Genomic DNA, 13,605 nt, shown 5'->3' with positions numbered 1-13,605 from the left:
CATAGGTGACCAGATGTTTTTCTAGGTCCAGTAGCTTCAGAGACCTTAACACAAGAGAATCCTTCATTTCTTTTCAAACACGACATAATTTTATTCAGCTTGTTTGTCATGGTTGACCTCCGTGTCCCACACTTCTGACCCTGCCTGTGCTTGGGGAGGGAAGACTAGTTAACCTGATTATATTAGGTTAGTAAAAAGGCAACCAATAAAGTCCAGCTTGCTGATTCACAAAAGGCATTCTATTATGTATTTAAAAGCCAGAGGAAAAGAGAAATGCCATTTCATAAAGATGAGAGAAGCATTTTATTGCTTGTCTACAGAATTTAATCATTGAAAAAACATCAGTGGATATTAGTGGGAAAAGTACTGTTATCACTTGTTTTGTGTAATAAATTAAAAACCTAAAATGAATGTGGTGTGTCAGAAATGTTTAAACAAGAAAGAAGGAGAAATTCTAGCATTTTAATTTTGTTTTGATTGAAGCTACTCTTATGCCACCACGAAAAAATAATACCATTCTTCTAGTGTGCCTCATTTCCATGGAACTCAGTAGAACGTGCACGTTAACATTCAATTCAGCAGGCTGTGATGCAGTTACATAAAGTTTTGCCAAAAGGAGGGATAATTATCACAGCCATTCGTTTCCCAGGGCTCTCCAGTCTGGCTGCAAGTGTTTCTCTAAGCAGCACGTTGGTGAATAAAAGGGTAGTTAAAAGGAGGGGCAGGAAAAAGGGGATTTAGGAAGAAGGAGTTTTCAAAAATATTTTTGGCTTTAGAGAAAACGATTCACAATCATTCGCATGAGTAGAATTCTTGCTTGGCTTCGTCTAATGAAAACATTCTGAAAGCAGAGATTTTTCAGAAAACAAAACAAAGCAAAACAAAAACTGTCTTCTGAACACCATTAGTGCAGATCAAGAGGAGCCAGGGTAAGTAAACATCCCTGCTGTATGTCGCCGGAACCCCCACTGCCTCAGATGATGAAGTAAACATCTCATTTAGTGTGCTTGGCTATGTTCATGAAAAAGATGGAGCATCCTGATGACTGTTTTTCTAAATTGGTTCCTTTAGCATTTACACTTTGGTACTTTTTATGCTATACACTATATTGTTCTAACGTAATTAAATATTAGAAAATATTCATAACTCAGTTGCAAAAATGGCCAATGCTGATATTGTTAATAATAGCAGAAGGAAGAAAGCAAGACAATTATTTTGAGTCTGGTTTTATTTCTTGGCAAATCCACTATTGTGGCCTCCTTCAGTTGTGGGAGATGGGACACAGGGTGACGGCAGTTCTCTGGTTGAGGTGCACTAGGGGGGCTTGGGATCCTTTTTTTTAAATTACTTTACTGAGATCTCATTGATAGACCTTGAGGGTATTATGTTAAGCGAAATAAGTCAGACAGAGAAAGACAAATACCATATAATTTCACTCATTATGGGAAGATAAACAAACACATAGATACGGCGAATAGGTAGGTTGTTAGCAGAGGGGAAGGGGTTGGAGGCAGGTGCAAAAGGAATAAAAGGGCACACGTGTGGTGATGGAAACTAGACTACGGTGGTGAACACGACGCATTCTATATGGAATCTGAAATGTGATGATGGGATTTTTTTTTAAGCATCAGATTCTCAGGTAGCTTCTTCAACACTCCTCTGGAATTACCTACCAGAAAAAAGAAAAGTTTTTGGTGAATGTTTCTGTCCCTTGGTAAAAAGGAAATACATGAACATTGCAGAATCATTTTTACCTGTGTTTGCATTTACTTTCTTCATCAGCCCTGGGAGGTACATATTAATGTCTATCACATGTTTTTTTCTTTTCACAAATGAGGAAACTGAACCTCAAAAACTATCTTGTTTAGGCCCTTATAACTACTGTGAGGTAGAATTTAATTTTGAGCCCCAGACTCCAAAACCATGACATCATACCAGGCACTGTATTTAGAATTTCAAGAATTGCTAATTGATCAATCCATATAGAGAGTTCAGCATTAGCTAATAATAAGGAAATGCCACAGGACTGCACATAATTTAAGCAAATGAATGAATAAATGAAGCAAGCCAGCATATATTGCATGTACCCTGTGGAAGGAACATTTTGCAAGTGGTTGGAATTTGAACTTAATCATAAGAAGTTGGCGGTGGTCTTGACTAATGTAGTGGTTCATTTATGCTCAGAATAAGCAGCAGAAAAAAATTTCTGAAAAGTACTCTTTGAATTAATATTTTCAACTGGAATCTAAGAAGATGAAAAAATTACTTTTTTAAAAACATCGTTTACTCCTTTTCTATGGAAAACTTTGATTATGATGTTAATCATAACATTTATATATCAATAATAAAATTTTTTCAAAAGGTTGACAAAATATCCCCAACCAGGTCTGAGCTAGGCTTCTAAGATATGCTTTTTAATAGTCTTTTATGATACACGTATATTGAAATAATTATAAATATATTATTAATATCACTGTTATAACATCCTTCATAAAACATAATTTCCATCATTGTTAAAAATTACATCACCAAACCTATTTCAACTAAATTAAATTAATTGGCAAAAATGATTGAAAAACACCCTTTTTCAAACTGATGTGATTCTACGTGGGCACATAAATATGTAATAAAGAAAGATATAGTTTAAGATAATAATGAGTAGTTTGTGCTGTGTGAATGCAGATTTCTATGGACAACAGAACTATATTTTTAGTTATATCTATAGCTAATTTTTTTAGAGAATTTCACCAAATTCATTTGTCAAGTATTTATATATCATAGACGGACTTTACAAACTATCTTCTTATTTTAGAGGGTAAAGTTTATAGGGTCCGTTTACACACCAAATATTCGATTTTTCTCTGTAGAAGTCTCAAAATAGAAACAGATAGACACAAGCTTTACTTATAAAAATGAAGAAAAGTGTTGATTTGGTATATAAATATTTTAAGGCATTCCTTAAATGGATTTTCATATTATTCCTTATATTTCATGTGCGTTGTTCTTCTGTAGCTCCCTTTGAATGAAAAGCCAAACACAATAGAGCGTAGTGTTAGGCAAGGCTGGGCATGTGGTTGGCGTTATTTTGAATTTCAATGTAAAGGCGTGGAGCTGGACAGATGAAAGAGTCATTTTGGGACAGACTTGCAGGGTCAGCTTCATGGGCTTGTGACCATTGTGGTTGCACAGGACCCTGTCTTCAGAAGCACCCCCCACCGTACCTGCACTCGCCTACACTGGGGGTTTAATGCTCTGCACTCGCTGACTTGATATTTTTGTCTTTGAGTTTGAGTTTTGTAGGTGAAGTTCAATGGGATAATGGAGAATGCACTGGGGGCTTGAAGCTTCCCCTCAGGCATGGTTCCACATTCCAGCCCACTTTCCCTCCCACATCCAGAGATCACTGCCCCCCTCTGTCTCAGTGGGGACCAAGGCACTGGTAGCCCTGTGATGTGCTCTGAGCTGCAGTGCAGAGCCCCACCGGTTGTGGGGGGTCTGCACTCAACCTGTGCCAGAAGGAGCATGACATTAAATACCAAATAAGGGGAAGGCCCAGTGGTGTAGTGGTTAAGTTCAAGCTCCACTTTGGCAACCCAGGGTCCAGGCCTGGATCTCAGGCACAGACCTAGCACCACTCAGTCAAGCCACACTGTGGCAGTGTCCCACATAAAAAAGAAGATTGGCACAGATGTTAGCTCAGGACCAATCTTCCTTGCCAAAAAAAAAAAGCAAATAAAAAACCAGAGAGACTGGGTAGGAAAGGACAAAGCTTTCTTCCTGCTTTTTGAACAAAGGCCTTGAAGTTCACTTTTCACTGGCCCCTGTAAATTTTGTAGCTGGCCTTGGTAATTTAGAACTAATGATTTTGAATGTCATTGTCTGATGGACTAGCTCAGATGAGAAGGGCAATTCTGAGGTGTGTGATATTTCAGGGTACCAGGTACTTATTTTAGAAAGTGGCCATCTGGCCTTACAGACTGAAATGTCATTTCTCTAGACTATTGCTTTGTCAGGTGCATGCACACTTACTAAACATCCTCAATACGTCAAGCGCTACCTCCAGGTTTGCTCAGTGCATCTTGCTGGTGGATGAGCAGATTCCTTAGGCTGGACCTGCACTGCCGCAGGGCTCAGGGAAGCAGGCAGCTAGCAGAGAATCACACTTAAATATTTTAGGAAATGTCATAGGTAATTCAAGAGAAGAAATTAGTTGTGTCAATTCAGAACACAGTGCTAGAATTAGCAATGTCATTTTCCTCAAGTTAAAATAATCAGTTTCAAGGTATTTTATCAATATTCATAGTTTGTGAAGCATGAAATGAAATGTTTTTCCAGCGTAGCTAGATGTTTATAGAACTTAAAGATTACAACGAAGTGCATCCATAACTGGCTTTTTTCTAATGTAATCATATGTATTGAATCCTATATATCCATATCCGTATAATGACTAAAACAAACTTCCTATAACTTGGAACCGATATATGGGCAGAATATAAAACATGCTAAATGGGTGAAAAGAAATCGTACGCAATGTTTTTCAAAAAGGCACTAGGTCTTTTTATCTGTCTACCTAGAATGCTTCACCTACATTCTTTTGCAAACTGATGACACATTGCCTGTCTAGCTTTTAAGAACCAGACTAAGTGCAATTTTTATGACTGAAAGCTTTTTGAAGCTTTTTTTGCACATCTCAAGAAAACTCTTCCCAAATTCTTTCACTATAGCATTTAGTTAGTTTTTTCTAAAGAAATGGTATTAAGTCTCTTATTCAAAATCCTCTTTCATCATACTTCCTTGTCCCAGGCATACCACAACCAAGATGGGACTATCAGTGGCACCATTCAGAGGGGACTCAGGTGTTAGTTACATCTTCAAGCTGTAACAAATAGCAGGCACTGCACAGTCTTCCTCTGTACCTGCCCCTGACCATGCTTAGTCCTCTGCACATCACAGGATATGGCGCCAATAACATTTTGAGAAATGCACAAATAAGAAAGAATTTCAATATGCGTAAGACCCACGCTTAGTGGTTTTAGGTCCAACTGGACAATCAACCTCACATGATTCTACTAGGCCATACTTGACAATGGCTTCATCAGAAGGCTACAACGCAATAAACAAAACCTGCCAGTAGGGCAGTATCAGGTGATTCTCTATCATGAGAGTTCCCACAAGCATCTAGGGCTAAAGCCTTTCTCCAACCCCTCGAAGTGACAGCTCAGGTGTGAGAGTTTGAGATCGTGGGTAGGTATGAGACCCACCCTGGTTAACACGTCTCATGTCCTAAGTGGGAATCAGTATCCTTACAACAGCCCATAAGCAAAGAACATCACCAGTTACAAGAATGCACTGCATTCAAGAAATCCCACAAGGTATTTCTAGTCATTCACAGTCCTCCCAGACCAGACGCAGTTTACAAATGAGAATTTATTTTTATCGTAAGTAATGTTGCCTAGTAATACAGCTGACATTCTACCAGTATCAGGTCTCCATGGAAACAGAGCTGGAAAGTTAACTCAAGGTCATTTTTCTTTTCAGAGAGTAGGAGAAAATGTTTTGCTATCCTTTTATTCACACTAGGAAACAAATATTTGGGAATTTGGATTACCAAACAGGCCTTATTCTCTGACTTATAACACAATAAAATTCAAAATGACAGCTATACATTCAACTCAAAAAACTGAAGGAAAAAATAAAACCCCAAATGTTCCCAAAGAAAGTGTATAGAAAAACTAAAAAAGATAAAAAACAAATTAACAAAATAAAACCTATCAAACCTATAAAAGAAGGAAAATTTGATTTTAAAAATTATCTTTTATTTTGAAAAGAATGTCAAAATAGATTTTTCTTTTTGGCCATGTGTCTAAGTCCATTGGGACTGCTATAACAAAAACACCATGGACTCGGGGGCTTAAACAACCAACATTTATATCTTACAGTTCTGGAGGCTGGGAAGTCCAAGATCTAGGCACTGGCAGATTTGGTGTCTGGTGAAAGCACACTTTCTGGTTCCTGACAGCCTTCTTCTTGTGTTCTAAAATGGCAGGAAGTGCAAGAGAGAGCTCTGGCTTCTTTTTTTATAAGGGCACTAATCCCAGTTATGAAGGCCCCACCCTCATAACCTATTCACCTCCAAAAGGCCCCCCCTCCAAACACCATCACTTGGAGATTAGGTTTCCACATATGAATTTTGGAGGGACACAAACATTCAATTTACAGCACCATCACAGAGTAAGAAGAGGACCTGGCCCAGTGGCACAGTGGCAAAGTGCACACATTCTGCTTCTCGGCCACCCAGGGTTTGCTGGTTCGGATGCCAGGTGGGGACATGGCACTGCTTGTTAAAAGCCATGCTGTGGTAGGTGTCCCGCATATAAAGTAGAGGAAGATGGGCATGGATGTTAGCTCAGGGCCAGTCTTCCTCAGCAAACAGAGGAGGATTGGCAGTAGTTAGCTCAGGGCTAATCTTCCTCAAAAAAAAAAAAAATAGATTAAGAAGATAAAAGAGAAGAAGCAAATGATTAACTTTAGGCACCGAAAAGGAGAGCATTTAAGAGACTTTTATGCTTGTGCGGAGAAAATAGTTAATTTTTATTCATTTATACAAAAATATAAACTGTATTATCTTAGTTTATACAAAAACATAAATGATCAAATGTCCTTCAAGAAACATTTAACCAACCAATACCAAAAGATGAAAATGAAGCAGTCAAACTTTCCCTGTACGATGAGGCATCATGGTGAAGTGATTGTACGGGCTATCTCTTATCACTGGCACTGTTCAGCATTGAAGTAGAGACACTAAACAATGAGATAGGACAAAAGTAAAAACGACATAATGTCTAAATTTTGAAAAAGAAGGATGAAATGATCAATATTTATAGACAATATGATTACTGATCTAGGTCACCCAATAGAACTGACAAAAACCTATTAAAACCAGCAAGAAAAAGAAGTAAATTAGCTAGATATAAGAATATTTTAAAATTCAGTATATTCCTTTGTATCAGCAGTAAAAACTTAAAAAATGTAATTTAAAAAATATTTCATCCAAATAGCAATGAAAGCTATAAATTATCTAGAAATAAACTGAACAAAAAATGTAAAAGATGTCCATGAAGAAAGTGATAGAACTACTGAGAGTCCCTAAAAGGAAGGTCTAAATAAATGTGATATTCATCACGTTTCTGATGGGACTACTTAACATTTTACGGATGCCAATTCTACCCCAATTATTCTATAAATTCAATGATATCCCATATAATTTTAAAATTTTTCCAAAACAAACCTGACTCTGAAATGTACACTAGAGATGAAATGAATGACTGGAGTCCAGAAATACAAGCACATATGTAAGTGAATTGTTACATGATAAGAATAGCATATCATAGGGGCTGGCCCGGTGCTGCAGCAGTTAAGTTCGCACGTTCCTCTTCAGTGGCCTGGGTTGGGGGTTCGTGGGTTTGGATCCCGGGTGTGGACATGGCACCGCTTGGCAAGCCATGCTGTGGTAGGCGTCCCACATATAAAGCAGAGGAAGATGGGCACGGATGTTAGCTCAGGGCCAGTCTTCCTCAGCAAAAAGAGGAGGATTGGCAGTAGTTAGCTCAGGGCTGATCTTCCTCAAAAAAAAAAAAAAAAGAATAGCACATCAAAATATACCAAAATAAAGAAAATTCATTAAGTCCTGTTAAAATGATTGGCAATCCATTTGGAAAAAAATTAAGTTAGATTTACAAGTAATATTGTAACAAACAAGTTACATAGATAGATTGGCAAACTTCTTCCATAAAGGGCCAGATAATAAATATTTCAGTCTAGTGTAGGCCATACTATCTCTGCCACAAATATTCATCTCTGCAGTTGTAGGGCCAAATGAATGGTGTGGGCAGCAACTTTGGCTTGCAGGTGGTAGTGCTGACTTTGATTTCATCTCACTGAGCCAGAATTTCCTTAACTGGAAAATAGTAAGAATAACTACTTCGCAGCTTGACATAACAATGAATTAAAATGGGAAATATTTAGCTCCATGTTTAGATGTAGCAGAAATTTAACTTTCTGTCCTTACATTTTCGATACTGGACATTATGCCTGGCTTATAGTAGGTATTTCAAACGTTTTCATTTAACTGAAGTAAGAAACTTGCTGCTGTTAGTTTAACATTTAGGGGAAATAAGATAGATTTTTATTAAATATTTAAAATTATATATACTGATATATAATATATATTTATATGTATCTATTTGTTTTATAAAATATATATTTTATAACAGCATATAACATATATACAAATTTATGTATTTATACTCTAAAAATATATAAATATAGATTATAAAGAAAAGAATTATAAAAATTATACTAGAGTCCAAACAGATCTAGAATTATGAGACACTTCTGCTTGGACAAACTTTTTGTAATATTTTAAGCTTTTCTTTAACTTTGCTTGCTGTCTTTGACCTTTTTAAATCATGCTGCCCTTATTGTGCTCTCAAATGCTCTCAAAGTTACTACTTATATAAAATAATTAACTTGACATTTAATGACTCAAAGTCTAAAAATTATCTAGTATCACTAATAGTTTGCATATCACAGTTGGGTCTGAAAAGATTTATAAAAATGAAAAAATTACCCTTGAAGTGATGAAAACGTTGACCTATTCCATCCAAAAGTGAAGGAAATCTTAATTAGTTTTAAGCAAAGCCTTTTTAAACAGAATGTAGCAATTAACCCATTGATCTGAAGAATGGGTCAGAAAGCATTTCTATGAGCATTTCAACTCATTACTGGTTATGCAAGATCTTGGTATATGAGATTTATGTTTCATTATTTCAATGCTAAGTAAATTTATTTAACTTGTATAACTGTGATGGGGTATAACATGTCTTCATATTTGAAGCAAATATACAAAAAAAGAGAATGTAGAGGTTTAAAAATGTATTTTAGAACCTATAATAATGGAAGTTCATAAAAATTTTTAAATTGGCAAATTATACATGAAAAGTTATTTGGAGCCTTTCTTTAGTGGGAAAAAATATTGGAGCCTGAGGCTAATGGATTGAACATGATATCTGATAACAGACAGGGAGAGGCCTGAATATCTGTAACAAATCTTCAAAAGTCAGTAAGACTTAAATGCTTTCCTTTAATACCCAATCTTAGAATCCAATCAGTGAATATAAACGTCTTCTGGTTAGAAGATTTTATTCTCTGCTTGTAATGTGTGGTCCCTGAGGGCTGAGAGGTGAGTTTCTGCTTCCATGAGATATCTAAACAAATTGGTGGAACAGGAAAAGCTTTGAAATAGTGTTTACTCTTATCTTGAGTGCATGGCAATTGAATGAAACTCTCTTAATGTAGGAAAGAATGGCGTAGTTTGCTCTCTTCAATTTGCCACTAAGAAAGCATCTGCAACTGGAGTTATGAAAGCATCTGCAGACTGGAGTTAGTTATTGCTTTCAGCTGATGGCTTTGCCATTCCTTTGCTGTAAATGTCTGCCACATGTATTCCCTCTTCCTCTCTATCATACTTTCTATGCTTCCTCCAGCCACTATCCTCCTCAGAATTCTTCAACAATTCCTGTTACCCTTAGGATAAAAATCTAAATTTCTTTGCACAGTATAAAAGGACACCTTGGCCCCTACCAGCCTCTCCAGACACAATTATATTTTCTCCCTTTAATTTTGTGTTAAGCAACATTGAAGGTACCATGCTTTCCCCTGCTTTTGTGCCTTTGCCCGTGCATTTCCCTCTTTTTGAAATACTCTTATTTCGTAACTAATAGTGCATTAATTTTGCAAACTCCAACCCACCCATCAAGTCTCAATTCAAATGCCATCTTCTGCAGGCTTCTACTTCTATGCTCATTCTTTATGTCATACTTACATATATTATGGCCCCAATCTTCTTTTACCATGAATATTTGTGTGTCTCCTTGCCTTCTTGGTACTAATCTCCTTGGAGGGCAGGAGACTATATTTTTATAACCATAGTTCATAGTATCTGGTATACAGTAGGTAGCGAATACATATTTTTTGAATGAATGATAGATTGTTTTACCATTTTAAGAAAGTTTAATAAATAATGATGTAGATTGCTAAAGAGTCATATATCACAGAGTGATAATGCATATGTATGAAACTATATTTGACACATTTAATTATCTTTGCCCCAAGCACATGAATTATGTTCCCATATATTTATGGAAAGTTCCTTTTTTATGGTTTTTCATACTTTCTAAATTTAATAGTAAAGCCAAAATATTAGTTATTGTAGGACTGCTGCTGATACATTAGTGACAGCTTCAGTGGTGATTTCCTTTGCATATGTGAAGGCTTATATTTCTAGATGATACAAAAATGGCACAGATAGGCAGATGCAGGTAATGCTGTCAGAAGTAAGTGCATCTTCGACCGGTTCAGTCCAGCCTTCTCCACTCCTGTATACTGATATGCTCTTGCATCTCCTTAAGCAACTCCATGATGAAAGACTGTCTTTTATTTCTTTTGTATCTTTCATAGAACATCTCTAATAATGAGCTAGAGTAAGCCCTGGACACACATTGACTAATTGTGTTTGTTGATTTTCCTAGTTTTAATCTTGGGGTTGAGAGAGAGGATTATGTTTTGGTTTTGATTTAGTGCTAGAGCTTTGTCTTGATAGTTTAATTACTTAGTGCTAGAGCTTTGTCTTGATAGTTGAGAGTAATATAATGAAAAATAATTATAATTAATAATTCTAACGAATAGAACAGTAATGACTGGGTTTGTCACAGAGGACTAAATGATTTACTCTGTTGTCTGTGTGTATGTCTGTGTGTCTGCATTAGAGAAAGCACCATGCATGTGGGGTTCACCTACCCCCAAATGAAAGGGTTAAGACAGGGGGTCTCAGGTGGACTTTAAGGGATTAAAAATAAACTTAAAGGCATTACTCTCTGTCTCTGACTTTTCTAATAATTTACTAATCAATTACTTATGGTATTAGATTTATTTTAATAACTTTCTGAACCTATTATAGTAAATCATTGTGTAAATATTCTCTATCACATCATAACTTAAAGAGAAGACCATGTACACACTCCATATTGATAACTGCTGCCCAGCATGTTTGATGTTGGGTGGGCAGGGTTAAGAATTATGCCTAGGTTTCATTTTTTTTTGTTTTCCAAAAAATGTATTCATTAATTATAAATATGGATATAAATTATTTTAAGGTGCTAATTTAAAACTATTGCAGATATTCATGAAGTAAAGGAAGACTAGTTCTTTGGCAACTCTGCTGAATCAAGAAAAAGGATATCCTGGGGCCAGCCTAGTGCGGCAGTGGTTAAGTTTGCACACTCTGCTTCAGTGGCCTGGGGTTCCCGGTTCAGATCCCAGGTGTGGACATGTGCACCACTTATCAAGCCATGCTGTGGCAGGTGCCCCACATATAAAGTAGAGGAAGATGGGCATGGATGTTTGCTCAGGGCCAATCTTCCTCAGCAAAAAAAGAGGAGGTTTGGTGGCAGATGTTAGATCAGGGCTAATCTTCCTGAAAAAAGAAAAGAAAAAAGGATATCCTTTTGGCAAGTTGATAATACATTTAGACTATGGATTGCAATGCAAGATTACATTTTGCAAAGTGTGTTGAAAATACTTTTTTGTTGTTTTAAATGAAGGCTCTCATAAAAATGATTTCTTGATTAACTATTATTTGAGGGTGATATATACATAAAAGTTTATAGTCTGAAAACTTATATCTTGAGAACTTGGTATGTTTACAAGTGGACAAATTTATCTAACGTTTTAAAAACTGTTAGAGATAAGAGAAGATCTTTTAATTGAAATATAAGCATGCTACTACTAAATTTATAATTAAATTATCAAATATTGCTTTTTATATGAAATTTAAATGGAATGTGTTTAAAATATGTTTAGACATTTAAACTTAAATCCTTGATAGTTCAAAGAATTTTGAATTCTGCATACTATTAACAAATAATTTCCTCATTCCTAATAATTTTTGTAATTTTGTTAAACTATACTGACCACTTAAACTGACTTTTGTCTTTTGTTTTCCTTTTTCCGACAGCTCCTTCAGGTTGGAAGGAGTATCTTTATTTGGAGGCATGTCAGCTCATTTTTCTCACTTCAGCTTCATCATTATGACTTCTTGAGGCCAGATCTAATTTTGAAGTAACCCAGAACCTTCCCATCTCAAAGCAGCAAATCCCTCAACTTTGGAGCACAAATGATCACTGGTATGGTCTGCAGAAAGTCATCTGCCTCTAGTCTAACAGCCATGAGCAGTGCCCTGGGAACGAAAAAAGCCACAGCCTTAAATCTCTTCACTCAGAAATTACCGAGAAGATTAAAAAAAAAAAAGCTGAAAAGGACTAAACAAGCAAGCCAACAAAAAAACAAAGACCAAACCAAACCCATCTTATTTCATCATTGAAATAAATATTTCCAGATGTGAGCCCAAGAAAATTTATATTCACCAATTAAACTAGTAAATCACACATTGATTTATCGTTTGGGAAAGTGAAAGTATAGAGATAGGAGGTATCTCCAGCCAGAATTTCTCAGCATTTCAAAATACGTAGATGAAAAGAAAACTGAACAAAGAGGAACATTGCAGCAATGAACAGTATTAGGACAGAATGTTGCTGTTCGCAGAGAGAGAGGACGTTTGCCATCTTGTGTACACCCTCAAAGCCATAATGGAGTAACAGCATTGTCGTCAATTTGCTTGAAAAGTTTCTGCATTCACTCCTTCACCCCATATTAGTTGAGCAAGGGGGAGGTCAGTTCTCACTGATTGCTTCTCAATGCACTTCTGATATTTGCACTGTCACTTCCATTCAGGGTAATAATGTGTGCTATTATTTGCACAGATGGTCCCATGAGTTTTGAGACCACCATAAGCGGTTTCTTGCAGAAGTCCAAAAAGGAAACATTGAAGAATTCTCCAGACATTGATTTCTCTTTCTTCTATAAAAGTCAGTTATCTTATAAAAAGTGGACTTGTCTCAGATGGAAAAACAACTACAGAATAATAATGGAAAAGCATCAGTGTGGTCAAATGAATCAAAAAGGGATCAACAGTTTTTTATTGAAGATCATTTTATATCATTAACAGCCAAGAAGTCAAATATAGTGAGCTGTACACTAAACATTTGTGTTGAACGTCTGTTTGTTCTCTTAATTAAAAAAAATCATTTGTAATTTGTATTTGACATATAACCGTTTTTATAGCCATTTATCTATGCTTCATGGGAAAATGTACCAAACAAACAGCATTTTCAGTTTATTTTTCTAAATAAATGTGTTGTTTGTATTATTTGTAGTTGCTTATTTGGTTTTTATTACCTAAAAGATAAGTTTCTTATGGTTTGTTGACAATCTTTTGTCATATTAATTCAGAACTAATAGAAGACTGAAATTTCAAATATTTTTGTGGTATAAAATTGTGCTATTTTCTAAACTCTGGAGAAGAAGTGATATATTTTTCACTGTGACTTTCTTGTCAAGGGTTATTTAAATATTCTAGGTATACTAACTATATGAAGTTAGTTTTGATATTTGGGGACATTGCTGGAAAACAGAAAGTTTGGATTTGTA

The 13,605-nt window shown here is 35.9% G+C and overlaps 1 protein-coding gene across 2 annotated transcripts in view; it reads left to right on the top strand.

The window, feature by feature from the left end:
- The window catches only part of PRR16 (proline rich 16), a 280,952-nt gene extending 267,628 nt beyond the window's left edge, over window positions 1–13,324 (top strand). For both annotated transcript variants that reach the window (XR_011525179.1, XM_070569476.1), the window contains exon 3: window positions 12,074–13,324. The gene's annotated coding sequence lies outside the window, so the exon portion shown is untranslated. The remainder of the gene's footprint in view (window positions 1–12,073) is intronic.
- Window positions 13,325–13,605: the final 281 nt, after the last annotated feature.

The sequence above is a fragment of the Equus przewalskii genome, chromosome 13 (assembly GCF_037783145.1).
Source record: "Equus przewalskii isolate Varuska chromosome 13, EquPr2, whole genome shotgun sequence".
In the NCBI taxonomy this organism is placed as follows: Eukaryota; Metazoa; Chordata; class Mammalia; order Perissodactyla; family Equidae; genus Equus; species Equus przewalskii.
The sequence above is the reverse complement of the archived record's forward strand: the minus strand, read 5'-3'. Positions and strand labels throughout refer to the sequence as shown.